At 33.3% G+C, this 22,154-nt stretch overlaps 1 long non-coding RNA gene across 1 annotated transcript in view; it reads left to right on the top strand.

Annotated features, from left to right (window-relative positions):
• The window catches only part of LOC125775710 (uncharacterized), a 57,224-nt gene extending 44,569 nt beyond the window's left edge, over window positions 1-12,655 (top strand). Inside the window, exons 2-5 of the long non-coding RNA XR_007421317.1 lie at window positions 11,706-11,869; window positions 11,925-12,093; window positions 12,153-12,300; window positions 12,368-12,655. This is a non-coding gene — a long non-coding RNA (uncharacterized LOC125775710). The remainder of the gene's footprint in view (window positions 1-11,705; window positions 11,870-11,924; window positions 12,094-12,152; window positions 12,301-12,367) is intronic.
• The last annotated feature ends 9,499 nt before the right edge of the window (window positions 12,656-22,154 follow it).

Genomic DNA, 22,154 nt, shown 5'->3' with positions numbered 1-22,154 from the left:
TATAGAACGTACTGTGTGAAAGAATAAAGCCCATCATCAACAAACTGATTGGACTTTGTCAATGGGGCTTTAGACCTTAAAAATAAACAACTGATCAGATATTCACTATACGCCAAGTCTTGGAAAAAAACTGTGAAAAGAGTTTCGACACACACCACCTCTTCGTTGATTTTAAAGCTGCTTTTGACAGCACGAAAAGGTGCTGGCATTACTCTGCTCTGTCTGAATTTGGTATCCCCGCAAAACTAATACGAATGTGTAAACTAACGTTGAACAATACCAAAAGCTCCATCAGGATCAAGAAGGACCTCTAGTCCAGTCATTTAAGCTTAAATTAGGTAAGAATCTCGGAATTTGATATACCCATTTATGTGTCTGTAAATACTTGTATATTGACACCCTAAAGTTGTCTCAAAACCTACATATGGTAGGGTATATCGAATTCCGAGGTGAACTTACTATAATGACTGGACTACTCTCTGAGCCGTTCGATGCCAAACGGGTTTCAGACGAGGCGACTCTAATTTGTGCGACTTTTTCAAAGTACTCCTGTAGAAAGTACTGCGAAAAAACCTAAATAGAGAAAGTACAATCTTCTATGGCGTACGCCGATGATATTGATATCATGGCCTCAAAAATCGCGTCGTTAATTCTGCTTTCTCGTGCAGAGGCATGGACGATGACAACATCTGATGAGTCGACGTTAAAAGTTTTCAAAAGAAATACTCTGCGAAAGATTTATACTCCTTTACGCATTGGCAACGGCGAATATCGCATTCGATGGAACGATGAGCTGTATGTTCAGCGAATTAAAAGACAGCGGCTACTCTGGCTAGGTCATGTTGTCCGAATGGACGAAAGCACTCCAGCTCTGTCTACGCCAATTAAGAAGAAGAAGAAGATGGGAACATCAGGAATTTATACAACATACTACTTTCCAGGAATGCACATTTGGAGTACTTACATCAACATATTATGGCTAAATATTAAAATTGACTTTTCTGAAGCAAAATAACGTCATTATTGTTGTTGAGATAAGTTTCGAACTTGTCGAGCTTATAAAAATTATCAACGAAACAAGTTTCGGTTAAACTTGAGTGGGTATTACAATTTAAACAGCTGGATCCAGATTGCAGTTTCCGTAAAAAAATCGTTTTCATATTAGTGGAGTATGGGCCTCAGGCGAATTATCAAAATTTGAACTAATCGCCATCTGCTGACAAGAGTATACAAATTCGGATTAGTATTTAAGTAAAAGTGGAGGATATAGAGAAGAATCTATCGATAATTTCGATAATTAAATATTTTATTCTCATAAAAAGATGGCGGGTTAATAACCAAATTATGGTCATAAAATTTAAGTAAATGTTGTATATCTTGGTCTATCATAATATGTACATATGTAGATAAAAAAATAATTTTTATTTATAACAAGTAAGAAAGGACTAAGCTCGGTGGACCCGAACATTTTATACTCTTGCAAATTGCAAGAATTAAAGCCAGAGAAATACCTTAAGATCGGAATCTTAGAAATTCTCTACATACTTATATACATTCATATACTCTATTATTAGGATTATTCCTGAATTTCAATTATATATCTCTCACATTGATCGGTATTTTCGGTCAAATGTCAACTATAGATACTTTTCGTCAAAAGGTGTCATACTTTAGGGGAATTATTACTGACAAATTTTATTCCATTATATTAATTACTTCTTGATTTGTGTATTGGAAAGTGAAAGAATCAAAAGAAATTTTTAATTGTGTTGTATGGGAAGTAAGGGTGGTTAATCTCCGATTTTTCTTATTTTCACACCATGACATAGGAATTGTAGAAAAATGATACGTACTAAATTTAGTCGAAATCGGTTGGTCCGGGTCCCGAGATTTGGGATCACCAAAAAGTCCAATTTTTACACTGGCTCTCATAAAGCCTTCTCATACCATCTTGAAGGTAAAATATAATATCTCTGCCTTAATTGGTTATGGATTTATTGCGCTTTTAGTAATTTTGAACAGTACCGTTATATGGGGAATAAGCGGGGTTATCCTCTGATTTCATCCATTTCACACGGTAGAAGTTCTTATAAGATTTGTACTCAGAAAATTTGGTTGTTGTAGCTTTAGTGATTCAGGAGATATGTACATTAAACATGTTAGAGAGCGTGACCACGCCCTTTATAAAAAAAAAACTTTACCCACAGATGCCTATTGTTACTGCGATACCCTGTGCCAATTTACAATTTTATATCTTAATTTAGTGCTTAGTTAAGGCACTTTATATGCTTTCGGTTAATTGCGATTTGTGGGCGTGGCAGTGGTCCGATTACGCCCATCTACGAACTCGACTTTTTTTGTACTAAGGAACTTGCATACCAAGTTTCATCAAGATATCTCAATTTTTACTTAAGTTGCTGCTTGCATGGACGAACGCACAGATATACAGTCAACCGGATTTCTACTTTTTTCATCACCCTGATCATTAATACATATATAACCCTATATCTATCTCCATTAGTTTTAGGTGATACGTACAACCGATAGGTGTTCTGTAGCAATTTGTTGCAAGAGTATAAAAATATAATGGTATCAACATCTGGTATAAAATCCCTCTTTACATATAAATATCTTCTTTTTTGCATACATTTGTCTAATACACCTATAAAAGCGCAAAATAAACATACATACATATATACATATGGACAACATATGATATTTATGAGACTTCTTTTCCGCACATAATAACATTAAATTTTTTATATAGACCGCAAAAATGTCAACCACAGCAATAGCAAATAACAGAATGCTACTAATGATATGTAAAAACGAAAACGATAACAACAACACTAATCACTAGTGTCCAAAAAGTGCTGAAAGACCGGCCCTTCAAGGACAGTGATTCAGAACAGCATGGGCTATTGTTAGCATAAAATATAGTGGAATATGTATGTACATATATAAGTATACATACAAGTATGTATGTTCATGCTCACATATGCATGTAAGCATTACTAAAGCATGACATAAGATTGCATATGGTATGGTAAATACACATCCCTTCGGTCAAATCTACTAGTTATAAAATTATTTACAAACTAGTATGGACTTCTAACCCAACTGGTCAAACTGTCTTTTTTTCTGCATATACAGATGAAATGTTTTAGAGGTTGATGGCCTCCCAGATAAATATTGTCCTATAGGGTGAAAAATATCTAGTTGAATTATAAAATTAGTCTCACGCTTTTCTGCCCAGTTAGACTTCAGAAAAAAATTCTATTTGTAAAAAGATACATATAGTATATTTCCTGATTTGTTAAAGCTGGGGACGTATAATATTATATAAAGTGCATAAAAGTATTTTTAAATGTCTCTGGACATAGTTTGAGCAAGGTTTAAGGGGTGTACAAATAAATATAACCCAACTAACTTTTACTAAAAAGATAATAACATTTTTAATTGGTATTATTAGTGTGCATGTTGCGTTTACCTTACTTTTGTTGCAAAATGGGCTTTATTAAAATGAAAAACTTTTAAAAGGATTATCCTATTGATGGACAATTAAGTTACTCGTAACAGGCTCACAAATTATATATACAGATTATTCCTAATAAAGTGTGCTTCTTCTCTTATTTATAGAAAGGCTAAATATAAATATTAATTACCCACGCCATTGGTATTTTACATTTACGTCTTTGAAATTCTGTTAATTTGCTTTACCTTCTCATTTGGAGATAAGACCACCGTTTTTAAAACACATGCGAGTTTTAAGTTCTCTGACATTAACGAAATTAAATAATCAAACTGGCAAAAAAGTGAGACCAGCAAAATACATCATACGAGTATACATGTGTAATATATACATATAGGTATTCTTGACTAATTTTTTTATATTTTTCTTATATAAAATTTATATATTATCATGTATTTTTGATTTCTGAACCAAAGCTTTTTCTTCGAAAGTACATTGGGCAAATTAAACTTTTGGTAAAACCAAATTAACGTTAGAGCACCTTATGAGTCCCCTTTTCCCCGCCTTTGTCACGCTCTTTGCTTACAGAGAGCCTATAATATTTTTTGTTTTTTACTCTGAAACCATTTTTTATACTTGCGATGCATTTTATTATTTTGCTGGCAAATTTATGGCAAATGCCGGTGCTAGCGCTATCATGGTGTGTAATTGAGTGTGGAATGTCATATGAAATGCAAAAAATATCAATTTATATAGTTATACATGTATACACATATGACAATGCGAAAAAATATATCTAAGATATATGGTCACACATGGTCAGGCAGACCATAGGAACATCTTTTATCTGATTTAAGTTCGCCCTTCTATTTTTAATCGCTTGCTTTTTTATGTTGTTATTGGCGTTGTAGCATTACGCCGGCGGAAATGCAGTGTACATTGTGAGCGGAACAAATTTTTTATTGAATAACAACTGCGCCCTCAATCGGAAGCTGCTTTGGGGCTTTTATAGTTCAATTGCCAATAATACGGAAAGCGAAAGGGGATAGCATCACCCAAGTCGTGAAAGTTAAGGCAGATTGAGAGGTGGAGTGCTTAAAACATAAACTTTTGCGTCTTTTACTTTTACAAGGATGGTGAATTACGGACAGTTTAGTGCACTATCCATAGCCACGCATGTACATACACACATGTACATATGTACAGACATATGTAAGTTTAATCGAATTTAAACGTTGTTATGGGCATCTTTAGCAGTGGTTTGACTTATGAGAGTGGGGTAAAACGACAGACAGCTACAACTGATATAAGAAATTGACATATGGAGATTAGAAGGACAAGATTAAAAAATTTACTACGAAAATATTTATGTGCACTAGCAATGAAGGAGGGTCAGCGCGTTACAGTACTCAGCCTAGTTAAAATAAAAACAAACAGTTCCTTACAAAAAAGAAAACTGAAAGAGAAGTGATTTTCAAAGTGTCAAAAGTTTTGGGGTCAAATGATTTAGTAATCGTGGGTATAAGTCAAAAGTTGATCCGATTTGTTTAAAAATATGTAGGTACATACATATGTATGTATATATGAGCGTACCTTATTATACATATACATATGTATGTGCATATATACTATATACATATCTACGTGTTTATATAAATTACTTATACGTAGACACACATGTTCATTTTTGCGCTTAAGCAAGACTACTTTTTGTATTACGCATATTTACCCACTAGCAAAAGGTAATAGGTAGTGTATGAGTTGGTAAGAGCCAAAGTGAGGGTCTTACTGCTGAATTCATTGCTGAATTTTAACACAGCTATGTCCTAGGAATTTCAGAACAGATCAACTCACATACCCTGGGATACAAATCGATCAGCTGTACGCATTACCAAGCTATATATCTGAAGACATGAATTAGTCAGTTGTAAGCATTACCGGCTCACATACCTGGGTATACGAATCTATCAGTTGTGCGAATTACCGGCTCACATACCTGGGTATACGAATCGATCAGTTGTACGCATTACCGGCTCACATACCTGGGTATACGAATCGATCAGTTGTACGCATTACCTACTACAACGAATCCAAAAGAAATATATTATAGTTTTATATTTTTTAAGTCAATTAGAAATAATAAAGAAATCCATTTCAGTACAAATTACTACAATTAAGATTTTACATTTAAAAATAATGTCAATGTTACTTAAATTAATTGTTTTCATACCTTAAATTATTATATTTGTTTATCTTTTTGCTTTTTCAAAGAACCCGCTTTGTGATATCGGTTTTTACCCATCTTGAAAGCTCTTTTGAGCTCCCGATCATAATCGCCTTTAGTGAAACCTTCCACTTGCATTGCTTCTAAACTAATAAACAAAGTGTAAACAAAGTGTATCAAAACAAAGACTTATTAATTACGGAAAAGTAAAATTTTCCATATATGGCATTATTTAGGCACTCAAACTTCTTGAATGCCACCTTGTCTTGCAGTCCATCATAATTTAACTGCACCATGACGCTATCGCTGAAAATTTTTTTCATTCCGTTTGTAACTCCAATTGATCCTATAATGTTGTCATGAAACAAGAGGAAATGATCATACACGTTTTCGTCAATATTATCTTTTAAGACAAAAATGCCTGTGTAGAGTATAAACTGTCGGAACTCTACACCTTTCTACCGTTTAATTTCTTCAAAGCCTCTTGGTTTTCGAGCATCACTGCCCATTGTCTTAAGTCAACTACCAAACTACTTTCATTCACATTTTCAGTTCTAGAATTTTCATTGTTAATTTCAACCACATTTTCATTATCATTGTCACATTCACTAAGATTATAATTATTGTCATTTGAATTATTTATATTTAGAATTTCATTTATTTCGGCATTAATTAATCTTCTTTGATGACGTTTGCTGTACATACTTAAATAACTTTTGATACTTCACACGCGACCGCTTTCAACCGATACTTAAAATTTACTAAAACGACAATCATTAAAATTGAAAGACAACAATTGTCGGCGTCGTGGCAGGACTAACGGTTAGCAATTATTTTCAGAAAAGAACAACAACAAAAAAAGCATCGGTTTTGTCACACAACCGATTTCCTATGAAATTTAGTACTGAAGCGCTCACATACCCAGAGGGCTGGGTCGATCAGTTCTGCGGATGACCAACTCATATGAATAAAATTCGCACATTTCTTGAAGATAACAACAACAATTTTAAAGCGAAATTTTTTTCGTTTCTTGCCCCGCAACCCATTACCAACACGCTTACTTTTTTCAGTAGTGAATTATTTTGCTACTGGGAAGTAATTATGGGTCACAGCTTCAGTTAAAGACTGTTTCACAGATATGCGCATTATTGCGCAATTATTTCTGAGTTTCCAAATCATATACGTTATTGTTGTTGTAGAAGAAAAAACTCGATCTCAAATATTTTTGTGAAATAAGATTACACCACGAATATGAAGATCTACAAATCTGGTGATACCTTCACAAAGCTGTTAGATTTCTACAAAAAGTCGTTGGTATAATCTACCAAGGCAAAGACCAATGTGGACAGCTTTAACCGATTGTTTCAGTGGTCTTAACCTTTCTTCAGAGGTAAAGAGATGTCCAACTCATTATAGTGTGAAATCACCTCAAATTAGCGTTTTTAATTATTTACTACTGTGATTGAAAGGTGAATTTTGTCCATTTCATCTCCTTCAAAGCAATCCCCTCCCGCTGCAATATACTTACGGCAACGAATTTTTCAGTCATCTTAGCACAAATTCTCCGTCGTAATGGCCATTAAAGCCTTCTTCGAATAACCAATGCAGTATCTCAAACACTAATGAATATTTTGACGTGAAATTCAGCATAGATGTCACTAAGAGTACTACCAACTTCACCTTTCAATTTGCTTACAATAGTATCCACACCAACCACGTGGCAAAAGCACGCGTTACCGAAGATAGTTTTGGTGCTCACTCCAGTCAAATAAATATAAAATAAAATAAAAATATAAAAAAATAAAAAAATAATTTAGTACTATTAATAATTTAGTATAATTATAAACAGATGATCTTTAAGCAAGTAAGGTCGACATTTTATACGCTCGAAACGTACAAAAATGAAAGCCGGGAAAAGTCCTACAGGTGTCAATCAAACCAGAAAGGGCTGAGTTTGGATGTAACCGAACTCTTGCAACTTTCCAATATCAAAAATAAAAATAGTACGACTTTGTTCATAATTTTCGCATTCCTAACTTATTCTTCAAAATCTATGTGATGCCCTTCGAAGTAATATGCCTTGGCCCCAAAAAAACTTGTGGCAATGTTTTTTTCAATCTTCGAAACAGTTGTTAACAATTTCCGGAATACCCTTCAATGCACGTAGAGATTCACGTTGGATGTCTTCAATTGACTCAAAACGTTTTCCCCGGCGCGGTCGTTTGAGTTTGCTGAATAGACGGAAGTCTCACGGGTCTAAATCAGGTGAATACAGTGGTTGCGGCACGATACTTTTTGAAAATTTGGCTAAAGACTCACGAAGAATCAATGCAGAGTTGTCCGCCTATAGTTCAGGTCTCTTTTTAATACGCTTTTATTAGCTTCACTTGTATGTTTGTATGTATGTATGTATGTATGTATGTATGCATGTATGTATGTATGTTTTCCTGCAAAAAGCATTGGTCCTATAACACAAAATCAGTGGTATAAAGATAGATAGAAAAAACTACTTTTTATCTAGACCAATGTGACTAGATGGTGGCATGTAGTTTTGCATTGCCGAATTACGACTAAATACTCGTATAATATGCGACGTACATATATTCACTTGTTATGTTAATGAGCACAAAAAAGAACAAAGGCTGCAAGTGAACACATGTCGTTTTGAATTGTGAGTGTTGAACAAAAATTTATAAAAATTTAAGTGTAATTGCTACAATTTATATAATTAAATTAAAATAATCAATAAAAAATGAGTTATTCTAAAAGGCACATGAGAAGATTAGTGAAGAGGAAGCGTGATGAATATTTCTTAAGTGGTAGCGAAAATCCAAATGATGCGGTAGAAGAGCGTCATGACGCCATTCTTGGAAACACAATTGAAGACAGTTTTAATTGTGAAATTCATGACGAAATTCCGAAAGCAAGACCATTCCTTGAAAAAATTAGGAAATGGCAATTAGATGCAAGAATATCTTATAAAAATCTGCGTGCACTATTGAAAATTTGAAATGAAAGTGGATTAGATGTTCCGTTAAGTCCGTCTACTTTGATGCAAGTAAACTTGGAAAAAATATCAACAGAAGATGTATCTCCTGGTGAATTAATATATTTTGGTTCACAAAACCAAATACAAAAAATTGAAGGAATTTCGAGTTTACTTCAAATCATAGTGGACATAAATATTGACGGATTACCTCTATTCAAATCTTCACAAAAACAATTATGGCCAATTTTAGTGAAAGTGGTTGGCTGTAATAAATCTGTTGTATTTCCTGTTGCAATCTACGAAGGAAAAACTAAACCTGATGATATTTGTGTATATTTGGAGAGTTTTGTTGCAGAATTGGAAATTTTATTAAATAATGGTGTTGCCATCAATGGCAAATTTATTCCACTGAATGTACGAGTTGTGATATGTGATGCACCAGCAAAATCTTTTGTTTGTGGTATTGCTCATCATTCATCAGCTCATGGCTGCTCCAAATGTACACAAATTGCCAAAAAACAAAAAAAAATTAGCGTATTCCACTCAAATTTAGAATTTAATTACAAATGCTGATTTTGCTGCAAGAAAATATAAAGATCATCATTTGAATAAATTTATTTCTTCAAAATCACCTTTGGAAAAAATAAATTTAAATATGATCAGTCAAGTGCCATTGGATCCAATGCATTTGATTGACATGGGTGTTACCAAGAAAATGTTGATTGCCTTATTGAAAAAAAAAATCAAAGTACAAAGTGAGCAAAAGTAGCCAAGAACAAATGTCATCCCAATTTGAGTTGATAAGGAAATACAGTATACTCTCGAAAAGTAAATTCTCAGAAAGTAAATAATCGCGGAAAAGTAAATCACCTTTAAGATTACACATGCACTTCGAAAAAGTAAATTTTTTAATTTACTTTTCAGAGAGTGTGATAAAAAATTCGAAACGAAGCAAGCAGCGTTTTTTACGATGTTGCAAAAACACTTACTTTCTTGTTTATCGCGACTTTTTAGTAAACAAAGAAACTGCTGATGAAATAGAAATTTTGTCAGACACTTCAGATGGAGAAGAAGTCAGCTAGGAACCCAAATTGACATATGGGGAAGCAATTCAAAGCGTAAACAACTTGATCCACTGGTTTAAAAATGAAAACGATGCAAATCAGGTGTCAGACTTTTTGACTTGTCGTACAAAAATGGTCAGAAAATATATTGCAAAAGAAAAAAAACAAAAGAATATTCAAGATTTTTTCTCTTCATAGTAAATACATATGTATGTATTTAAATGTAAATATGTTTTTCATGTAAATCCATATGTTTTATTGAAGCAAATAAATGAATGAATTTTTTAAGTTTAAAAATGCATTTAATATTATAAAAACAGATAATTTAAGTATATATTTGGAAAAGTAAATTATTCGAAAAAGTAAATTACCCAAAATACCAATCGATTTACTTTTCGAGAGTATACTGTATATTCCAAAAGAGTTTGTTAGATTTCCAAGGAGTTTCAAAGAAATTCACCATTGGAAAGCAACAGAGTTTCGACAATTTCTGCTTTAAGGTTGGTACGCAGCTCTCAAGTAATTGCTTAAGAAAAAAAATACATTATTTCTCAAGTAATGTTGACAGCTGGTTAAGCATTGTGAATGATCCACATTAGAAGAGCAAGAGAGAATAAACAAAGTAAACAAACTTTGTGCGTATGTATGTATGTATGAATGTGTATGGTAACACAAATATTTTCATTGAGATTTAAGGAATGTTGTTGATGATTGGTTGGTTTTATACAACATTTCAAAATGGAATATACTTTATAATAATGATTTCAACTAATTTAGGATGAATTTGACGATTATTTCGAATTTCCTTCAAGAAACAATTGTTGATTTGATGTTTCTTCGCAAAACCAGGTTTGCCATATTCACATTTTATTGAAAAAAAGTATTAAAAATTAGTACTAGATTTCTTGAGAGCTGCGTACTAGCACAAGTAACTTTATCGCAGGAACGTTTCTGGACCGTTTCTTAAGCGTTTTTTTATATGAAGTTTTTACGTTTCTTGAGAGCTGCGTACTAAGCTTTACACTGGAATCTTATTGTTAAAAGACCACGTGCATGAAGATTTTTATTATGAATTTCTGCTTCTTCATTGCGCGTGTAGACTTCTTTCTTGTGCATCTAATTATTTACGAAATTTGAGTACAGCCAGAGCTATGTTACAATTGTTTGTTGACAATTTTGCAGTTATATTTGGCCGGGAGTCTGTATCGTACAACGTCCATGGTTTACTCCATATTTGCGACTGTGTTGAAGAATTGGGTTGTCTTTACACATTTTCAGCATATGATTTTGAAAATCATTTGCAATTAATTAAAAAAAATGTCAGGAAGCCGACACAAATTCTTCAACAATTGGCAAATATAAATGAAATTTCAGAATTTTTTTTCAATGAAAGCAAAATAGAAATTAAAGAAAAAAATAATATAATTACAAGTTATAGGATGAAAAATTTTTATTTAAGTTCAAAGACACCAGATAATGCCTGCGTTATTTTGCCAGATATACGTATTTCAATTAAAAAATTTAAAAAGTCAAATGCAGGGGAAATAATATTGGAAGCAGTCCGGTTTAAAAATGTCCATCCGTTCTTTACAGCTCCATTCACTTCATTAGCTCTAGGAATAGCACTTTCGGATTCATTATCTGAAGAAATTGAAGAATTTAAAGCAGATGATGTAGCATATAAATTGATGTTGCTTCCTTCTTCACAAAATTTTCTACTATTGCCTTTATTAAATAGCTGCACTTTTTAATAGATAACAAAAAAAAATATAATATAAAAAATATAATATAAAAAATATAATATAAAAAAAACCAAATATTTATATGAAAATGACTCAGCAACAACCAAATCAGATAAGACAATTTGACTGCAAAGAGAATGAAATAATATTTTGCGAGTATATTTTGTTTCTAACTTTTCATAACGGATTAATAATTTTTAAAATAATTCTATAGATGATTCGCAAATTCATTCCGAAAACAACTATAGCGGCAGCAGCAATAACATCAACTATCTCAAAACCAATAATAATACCAACTTCCCCAACGGCAATAGCAGTAACAAAACCTGTGAAAGGTGCAAATTGACGATTTGAACACCAAATTTGACAACATGCTAGGTATTTTTTAAATAAAGTTTTGATCCAAATAATTTTAAAAATGATTATTTTCCAGATTACCTTAAAAAAATGATGGAAGTTCAGGCAAAGCAAGGTGCCCAATTAAGCGTTCTTGCTAATAAGGACGCAGATATGAGGAATTTGAGCAAACTCTCCCTATAAAAACCATTGAAGAAATGGAAAGCGTCAATAACGCCATAAATGAGGTGAACATCAATGAATATGTAAGTTTAATAATTGAATTATTGTAAATTCCACTAATAATTTTGAATGAACATTTCAGATTAACGCAATAAAACACTTATTAAAGGGGGATCATGAAAAGCACTTTGAGGAAATTATCTCCAGATCTATGTGCAACGAAGTCAATGTAGGCGTCCATGGCAAGATTTGGCTCAAAAAATATATTTCCTTGTATGATGCGATTATAAGTACGTATATAAATTAATTTTTGTTTAAATATGTATATTCTTCAATTTCTTTTATTTTTAATAACAGGTGGATTGTCGGCGACGTCAGAAAAGCCCGATAAGCAACTATCGAAATGCCTCCACATTGTTAAAAAAAGGCTGTATAGATTGACCACAGTTAATAAACTAAATATCGGAAATAACTAATATAATTAACACTATTGACTTTTTTTATCTACTTTTAGTATAAAAACAGATTTTTTTTTTTTACAGAATATGTGATTATTTTTTTTTTAATTTTTGAAATCATTATCTGAGGAATTGTTTTTTTTGTATTTTTGAAATCATTATTATAAATTATACTTAGTTTTAAGAAGAGAAGACTTTAAATGTTTAAATTAAACGAAATGTGATGAATAAAATCAAAAATATAAAAAAACCAAAATATAAAACTAGCAATTTTCATTTTTAGAAAAATATATATTGCAGACCAAAGTAGATAGGTATTATGCAGTCCGATTGGTCTATGCATAGACCAAAGTAAATAGCTTTTGTGCAGGTCGATTGGTCTATCAATGAGACTGTCTTATGCATAGACCAATCGGACTGCATAATACCTATCTACTTTGGCCTGCAACATATATAGACCAGAATAGGCACTATTTGTACAGTCTACTTGGTCTAGCATCTGACTGTATTATGCATAGACCAAACCGTCTATCTTTGGTCTGGACTGTCGACGGCATAAATGGTAGAATGGTAGACCAAGCCTAGGACATGCTCCGTGTAAATTGGTCCTATGATTTTACATGAGATTGGTCTAGACTTGGTCCGGTAGTAAGTCAACGAAAGACTGTCTTTTATACAGTCTAAGACTGGACTCACTTTTTGCAGGGTTGTAACTTTTTTAAGTGGTACTGAAACGTAGAATATTTGAGCGACACTGTAGGTAGGTGTATGTATGTATGTATGTTTGTATATTTGTAACTTTTGTAAGTGGTACTGAAACGTAGAATATTTGAGAGACACTGTAGGAAGGCGACAGTAAGTTTAAGCAGCTCACCAAAAATATGCAACATCTATATAAAACTAGTTTTGGCGACATTTGAGTAGCATATGTATATACTGAAATATACATACGTACATCCTTAAAGAATGTATACTGTATATAGTTACATCTACTTACATATGCACATATATAAGTATAACCGCGCACCAGAAGAAATAATATCAAATAATGCAAAACATGCGACTTTTAGGTAATAAAAAAATTAATACTTATAATAAAATTTTTGTAGTAAAAAAAAATTCAGATACTAGTTTTCAAAATGCCTCCGAGAAGCAACTGTTAACATTAAAAAGATGCGCTTAAAAGTATGCAACATATATATAAAACTAGTTTCGGTGACATTTAAATAGCATACCGAAAAGTATGCAACATATATATATAAAACTAGTTTTGGTGACATTTGAATAGCATACTGAGTTGGGCGTCGATCGTTCATACAAAGCAAGGTTGTACAGTAGAGCATGCAGCAATTTATCTGGGCTCTCGACTGTTTGTTGCTGGACAAGCTTATGTAGCACTTAGTCGTTGTAGATCTTTGGACGGTATTCGAATTGAAGAACTAGACTGTTCAAAGTTGACAGGTAAAACCCCATGTAACAGTGAAGATTTAGAAGAAATGATTCAATTAAGAAGTAATAATTCGTAAAGTCGTCAATAGAACTTGGTCGCAAATAATGTAACAATTAGTCAATGAAAGGTTACGAGTAGATATTAAATGCTGCCCAATTATCGATTTACTTAACCAATACTACATGTCACAGTTCATATTTTAATAAATTTGGTGTTTCTCGCATCAAACTAAAAAATTAAAAATAAATATAGTTTAAAAAAACTAAAAAACACGCTTTTAAAGCATATCAAATTAAAAAGTGAAAAATAATTCTTTGTATAAACTAACAATAATAATGAAAGAAAAATTCCTACATTATTGTGAGAAAAGCGTGGGGTGCTTTGTGACATATTTTTCATATATCGAGCATGCCACGCTTTTCTCACAATAATGCAGGAATTTTTCTTTCATTATTATTGTTAGTTTATACAAAGAATTATTTTGATATGCTTTAAAAGCGTGTTTTTTAGTTTTTTTAAACTATATTTATTACGATTAGCTTCGCGCAAACCATGCACAACACTCAAATAGTATTCCTTATTGACAGTTTGGCCGGTCGGAGGCAAATTCGGTGTGCACCATCGGCTCACCTTTGCCACGATATTCACGATTAAATTGTCTCACAACGATTTAAAGTCATACATATGTAAAGTCAATATGTGTGGTAATCATTACCTTGCGTATTTTGGGGCTAGGGAAGATATGGACTGAATGCATCAACTTTTGACTGTTTGCATTAACTTTTGACATTACTCAAGTATACTCGAAAACGCGTCAGTCAGCAATTTTATTAAAAGTTCTTACAATTTGAGAAAGTTCTTACAAATAAGCAAATCAAAACCAAGTCTTTTAAAATAACGAAAATCAATATATAAACAAGGTACGTTCCAAAGTAAACAGAACTTTTTGAATGTAGCGCCCCCTGGTGGCGGTATCTACATATATGTCGACTAGTGCGTTAGAGTCTGCTATCTTTATCGATTGTCCAGTGAGAATTTCATGATATTTCATCAATTGGAAATTAAGTTATTATGATTTAAGTGTCAGTATGTTTATGTTATCAGTGCGAAAATGAGCTTCGAATACAGAGAAAACATTAAATTTTGTTTTAAAATTGGTAAAACTTTTACCGAAACGTTTCAATTGATGAAACGAGTTTATGGCTATGATTGCCTATCCCATAGCAGAGTGCACGAATGGTTTCAACGTCAAAGTGATCGTGAGGACATAAATCAAAATCCGTGATCACAGGAAATTCCATCATAACTGTGCGTGAATTTATCAAAAATCAGCCGAAATCATCATTGAAATTCATGGAAATGGAATTGAACATTTCTAAAACATCGATTTATCGCATTTTGACTGAACATTTGGGCTTACGAATGGTGTGTGCACGGTTTGTTCCACACAAATTGAGCGACAACCAAAAATTGCTCAGAATCCATCTCATCGATCGACGCTTGTGACCGATTAATTGACCAAAAAATACATTTTAATCATTAACCACTCCCCGTATTCGCCTGATATGGTACCGTGTGACTTCTTCCTTTTCGGAAAAATGCATTTGCCCATGAAAGGAAAGCGTTATGTAGACGTAGAGACTATTCAAAAGGCTTTCACCGACATACTTGCGGCCATACCGACCAACGAGCTAAAACAGCTGTATTGAAGCAGAAGGAAACTATTATGAATTTAAATAAATTTATTTTGCCGAAAAAAACCATTTGTTCTGTTTTTAAGTCCTATTTACTTTGGAACACACTTTGTAGTATAGGGAATTTGGGGAAATTCGTGGACCGGTTTCACATACTTTCACAAAAGCATGCGTTACTTTAATTTTTTTAAAACACCTTATACTTGTGACAGATATGTAGTAAAAATACCATAGTAAAGGTATCATGGTATTATGTTTACTACGTTGATGATACACATAGCGAAGTAGTAAACTCAAATACTAGCTTTGTTTCTGTTCAAATATCATTGAACATACTTACTTATCAGCAAAGCCGAAATTCTTCTGAATATCAATATCTATTTATATATTAATATACTTACATACATACATACATTTACATGCAATGCACATCTAAATCATAAATTTACAGAAGAGATAACACACACACATATGTATTAAATTGTACATTTCAAAATAACCCCATGTCAAGCAGCAATAAACAATATGCTGCAATAGATAAAAACATACACGCATACATATATGTGTTTTTAGTTATTTAAGATAGTTTCAAAGTTGTATATAAGCAAGAAAAATACGAAATAAAATTAGAACGAATAAATTCTCCCTAAATAAAAGTCTTGCAATGCCCCCCACCAGAGGTAAGGATTGTAAGAAACTATATTGAAGTATTAACAGTTTCATAGGCATTAAATATTTCAAAAAAAAAAAATTCAACAATAAATATGTAGTAGTGAAGAAAATAAGTACAATTATTTCAAATACTGTAAAGTTAATCTATTTTCATCATAAAAAGGCAATTTGGTTAAAGTCTCTTTAAAATCCTCACATAAAATAAAGCATTTCCTGCATTTCGGGAAGAAAAATTGTGAAAAATGTTTTGCTTTTCATTTCATAAACTAATTTTTTTAAGTCATTTCGACAGAATATTTCGAAACGCTTTTATGTAAACGTTTTTAGCAAAGTTCGTTACCTTTTTTTAGCTGTGTTTATACAAATACCACAATGAAACATCATAGTATTGTTACCAGCCAAATACTACATTGCTCATATGGTATTTTGCTAATATTTGGTGATACACATATGGTATTTGTACCATATACGGTATTGTTATTAAATGCCTGTCACGTGTATTACATATTTATATTAACATACGATATATGTATTTAAATTCAATAAAAAGTTTGAAAATCGTATTATACCCGGTCAGCGTGGAAGTCTTCCTCTCTTTCTTCTTCCCACGGCGGGTGCTACATCGAATACATTTAGAACTGGAACTTTTCGACGTTGAACCTTCCGTGTGTTGACGTGTGTTTTTTGCTGCACAGCAGTGGGTGCTTATCTTGGCTGCAATAAGGTAGTGGTTATTACATTACACCCTTCCTCTTGATACCTGTCAGTAAATCGGATGACCAAAGCGATTAACCGCTTTGGTTTAGTTAAATTTGAGAATCTTTTCAGGTCTATAACATATGACTAATATTACGAATTTCGAAAGTTCTTCACACTCTTCTAATTCAAAACACCTTTGAAATCGCGCACTGAGTCCATTTTTCCCTTTTGTTTCAAGATAGGATGTAAAGGGTTGGTGACCTGTGATAACCCTTACAATGTTGCCAACCTCCCTTTTGCATAACAGTGGGAAATATTTAGTCTGGCCACTAGCAACACTTCCCTAAAGTAACTTTGTGTTATAACCTGAATTGCTTGTTTTCGACGACCTGAGGTGTTCTAGGGTAGGAGTGGAATGGCCTGAGGCAGCTTAGCTCGTCTGCCTTTTCACTTCCTTCTATCTCTATATGGCCAGGTATTCTGATGATATTATTGATGATGTGCTTCTTGCTGAAAGTCTATTAATTGTCTTCTTGCATAATCTAACGCAATTAGATTTTGTATTGACCTTAATTGCCGCTTGCCTATTCACTAGAATGTTTGTGGACTTGCTGCTTAAAGCAGAAGCCCACCTGGCACCTTTTGTTATAAACCGGCTGGCCGTAAGCATTGCTTCAAACATCACTTGAGACATATTTTAGTTTTCAGCTCAGCAAAACTTTAACAAATGTGTCCGAATTATGAACGGCTTTCGGTTTAATTTGGGAGTAAATCCGAAACCAATTGTGTTGTAGAGACGTACAATCCTGAAGTATCACAATACTGCAGCGATTTTGCAGACCTTGTAGAGGTAGTGGAAATTGCAGCCGAATCATCACAATCATCTGCGGAACCATCGGGTTCACTTAACCGCAAAGCAGAACAGACAACAGTAGGAGCAGAGGTAGCAACAGATCCTCCTACCACTCCGTCGTTCCTCGAAAAAAACGTGCTCCAAAATATATTCTTAGTGAACTTAAAGATATACAAAAGAAAAGAGAACAGTTTTTTGAGCAACGAATAGAAATTGAAAAAGAAAAGTTAAATTTGGAAAAGTTAAAGCTAGAATTGAACAGAGAAAAGTTAAATAAAGATTTTGAAATAAAAAAATTGGAGTTAGAGCAAAAAGGAAGACTGGCGATGATTGAACTAAAGTGCAAATATAATAAATATGTAACAATTTTATATGTATGTTTTGTATAATAATTTTTAAGAATGTATAAATATATCTAAATGTGATAACTTGAAGTGATACAACTTTTTATATGTACATATATAAAAATGAAAAATGAGTTTTTGATTTAATTATAATTTTTAATTTAATAAAACAGCATTTGGAAACATAAGATGATATAACGATTGTCTTTTTAATTCAAAGCTACTTGAGATCGTTTCTTCCACTTCTTCTTCATAAATGTCTTCATTTGTACTCTCGTTGAAATTCTTATTTTCACTGTTATCAAGTAGTATAATGTGAAGAATGCAGCATATTAGTATCCATTCGTTACAGTATTTTTGACCACTTTTATTTCGAATTCGAATCCTGAGCTCTTTTAAACTACAAAATCGCTCTTTTAATAAGCCGAAACCGAAACCAGTATATTGACATCCAGGTGTCTTATCAATTAATACATTAGGACGAATTTACACAATCCACCCGAAAAACGACGATTGTTTCTACCTTCGGTTGCTATTGATTAATGCACGCGATTCAACTATATTTGAATCATTGCTTACTATGAATGGTTCGATGTAAGCAAGTTTTGGTAGAAGTAATTGCTGGAACACGTTAATCACTGGAATGAAAATGAAGTTCGCATACTTTTCGATACAAACATCGACATTGCCAAAGACATTTTACATCTTCGCTAAAAATTGGAAATGGTACAATTTCGGTTGATACTTCCGGTGGTTTGACATCAATTCCGTCTACCCTTTATCTATTCACGAAAGTTGAACTCATCACAAATGTTCGGACATTGGCCAAATTATCGTAACTACGATTCCTTAAGTGCACGCGCAATGTTAGCTGCCAAAAATACCGATGTTGTTGACTTAAACTGGAAGATTCAAAGTCAAATTCCGGGAGACTTGCGCTCATAAAAATTGATCGATCGTCTTGACAGTGAAGACGACGCCGTGAATTATCCAGTGGTATTTCTAAATTCTTTGGACAGGCTTGGGAGGCCACCGCATCATTTGCGTCTCAAAGTAGGATCCGTCGTTATTATGTTTTGCAATCTTCATGCGCCGAAACTGTGTAATGGAACCCGACTGATTGTGACGCACCTATCGAATACAAGGGGAAGAATTCTTGATTCTACGAATTCCTTTGAGTTCTAACGATTTCCCATTTCAAATCAAACGTATTCCGTTTCCAGTGAAAATTGCATTTGAGATGACAATCAACAGGACCTAAAGATAGTCGCATAGTGTGAGGCACAAATTTGGAAATGCTATGTTTTTCACACGGCCGTGGCGTGCTCACGAGTTGGAAAACCATCTTTTCTGTACAGCGGAACAGAAACCGAAAAACGTTGTTTATAAAGCTGCGTTACATTGAAAAAAACAAAAAAAATGAAATGATAAATTTAACTTTCTTTTCATTTCAAAATACATAATTTCACGCAGGACAACGGCTGCGGGGTCAGCTAATTAGTTAATAAAAATAACTATATGACGGTTTGTATTAGATATGCATTATACAAGTATAAAGGTAAATTGAATTCAAACTGATATTACAAAAAACGTGTTATGCAGCATCCTCCTATTCAACCTCTCCATTAGAAGTCAGGAAAATAAATCCATAAAACGGACACGCGCTGTCTGCTGGCCTACCTAAAACACTGTTTGGTCGAACTGATTGAAGCATTCCCTTTTTTTCCAACTCCATTCGTCAAATACCTAGATCAGTAATGCCATTTGTGTCTTTGGCTTGCGTATTAATTAGTAATTATGTAGAATACAAATCTCGAGGACAATAACTTTCGCTAGATCAGTAATGCCATTTGTGTCTTTGGCTTGCGTATTAATTAGTAATTATGTAGAATACAAATCTCGAGGACAATAACTTTCGCTTGAGTATTTCCATTGAACACATTTTCTACTACATTTCTTGCTCTGGATAGCCATAAATAAATATTTCGTACGACATCACTTGATTGCGGAAGCGGAATGTTTTCATCAAATACGTTTTTTAGGGATTACATGGGTTTCCTCGGGCAAATAACGGTCTTTTTTCAATAATTTTTTTTTAATATAAAAAATGATTTTTTTTTTATTTAAAAGATTCATATTTAATAAACATTTTGTAAAATTTTCAAAAAAATATCAAAATGGCAGTCATTACGACGCCATTTCCGGCAATCCGTCGGAAAAAAGGTGCATCCGCGTTGTCAGCAAAACTTCTTTCAGGATCATCTGAAATAAAAATAAAAAATACGTGTTTTAGTAAAGACAGTAAACTAGGTATTGGACGAAGGAAAAAAAAATTAAAATTGGATTTTTGGCAGACGTTTTTATAAAAAAATGCAAATTTCGATTAAAAATTTCTCGACATTTTTTTTTTTTAAATAGTTGTAATAAAAAAAAATCCTTCGTTCAAGACCTTGTAAATGATATCTCGAAGACCTGTGTAAGATTTCATCAAGATCGATTCGCGAGAAATCTTGACAACCGACTTTGAAAACATAGTTTTAAAAAAAACGCGTTTAAAGACGGCTTAGTCTAGCTAGCCTCGAGCGCACAAGTTCTCAAGGCTGTATCTCCGAAACTATTAGTCGGATCAACTTGAAAATTTAGGACAATATTCTAGAGATGTTACAGAATTTAATAAGATAAAAAAATTTAGATTTTTTAAAAATGTGAAACCTATGTAACCCCTCAGGGAAGTTATATGTGTAATTATATCCTGTAGCTAAATATCGTAGTGTTACCGCCTATCTTTGAACGACTGAGATCGCTTCACAGAGTCTTGTACATCTTTTGTAAACGTATGGGTAAGGCGCCTCAATCATCTGATACCAAATATTGACGACAGTTTAAGAAATGCACTGCTATATCGACATGTGGTCAGTACTGATGTTGTAATGAAAACACACCGAAAACTTTCCGTAAAAGGGGTGACCACAGTTTTTAGAAATTCATAAGGCGTGAATAACATCAAAAACCGTGGTCAAGCTCTACTGCGGGCACCTCATTTCAATCTTCTACTATTACTCTTTCTCCGTCAGCAAGCAAATACTATGTATTGTTATCAAAAAAGTCTTGCGGTATTTTCGCTAGTTGGCGCTGAAAGCGCGTAGTTCTAGTTTTATTCGTCGCATCGGGTCATGCTATACCTTTTTGGAAAGCTCATTTCACGCGCTAACACGTGTTTGATTGATTGTCGTTTCTTTTAAGTCGTTCGTGAGTTATAGCGTCGCAAACTGGAGCAAAATAAAGAGAAAATACGGTATATTTTACAGTACTACAACGACAAAGGCAAAAATGCATCGCAAGCCGCCAATAAAATTTGTGCAGTTTATGGACCCGATACAGTTTCCATTTCCACCGCACAACGATGGTTTCAACGTTTTCGTTCTGGTGTAGAAGTGAAGATGGCGTGGCGAAGATGCGCCACGCTCCGGAAAGCCTGTCGTCGAAAATTACGATAAAATCGCTGAATTGTTCGAAAGAGACCGGCATAGTAGCAGCCGTAGCATCGGTTAAGAGCTGGGCATGAGTCATCAAATATTCTTTTCAATTTCAATTAAAAAAAAAATTCAATAAATATACCGCAAGACTTTTTTGACAACCCAATATATCGTGAGAAATTATTTAGATAGGAAATCAATATGTTATCAAACTCTCACTTGTTCGCAAATTATTTCTTTGTGTTTAGTCTTAACTATTTGAACTTCCATTTGCTATTCCCTTATCCAGGCGTAATGATTAACAAAAAATAAATTAGGTTCCATACTATTTTGAGTCGACTATTTACCTGGAACTACCCTTTCATTGTGCTTTGGGAATGTGGCAATAGAGCATAGGCGAATTAAACAGGTACCTGCCGGACATAAGCAACAGTGTTCCAGTGTGATGTCAGTTAGTTATGAGCTGTGGCTAAGCCAAGCATCACCCTACAGTCTTTT

Source organism: Bactrocera dorsalis, chromosome 1 (assembly GCF_023373825.1).
Source record: "Bactrocera dorsalis isolate Fly_Bdor chromosome 1, ASM2337382v1, whole genome shotgun sequence".
Taxonomy (NCBI): Eukaryota; Metazoa; Arthropoda; class Insecta; order Diptera; family Tephritidae; genus Bactrocera; species Bactrocera dorsalis.
This window is presented reverse-complemented; position numbering and strand designations above follow the sequence as displayed.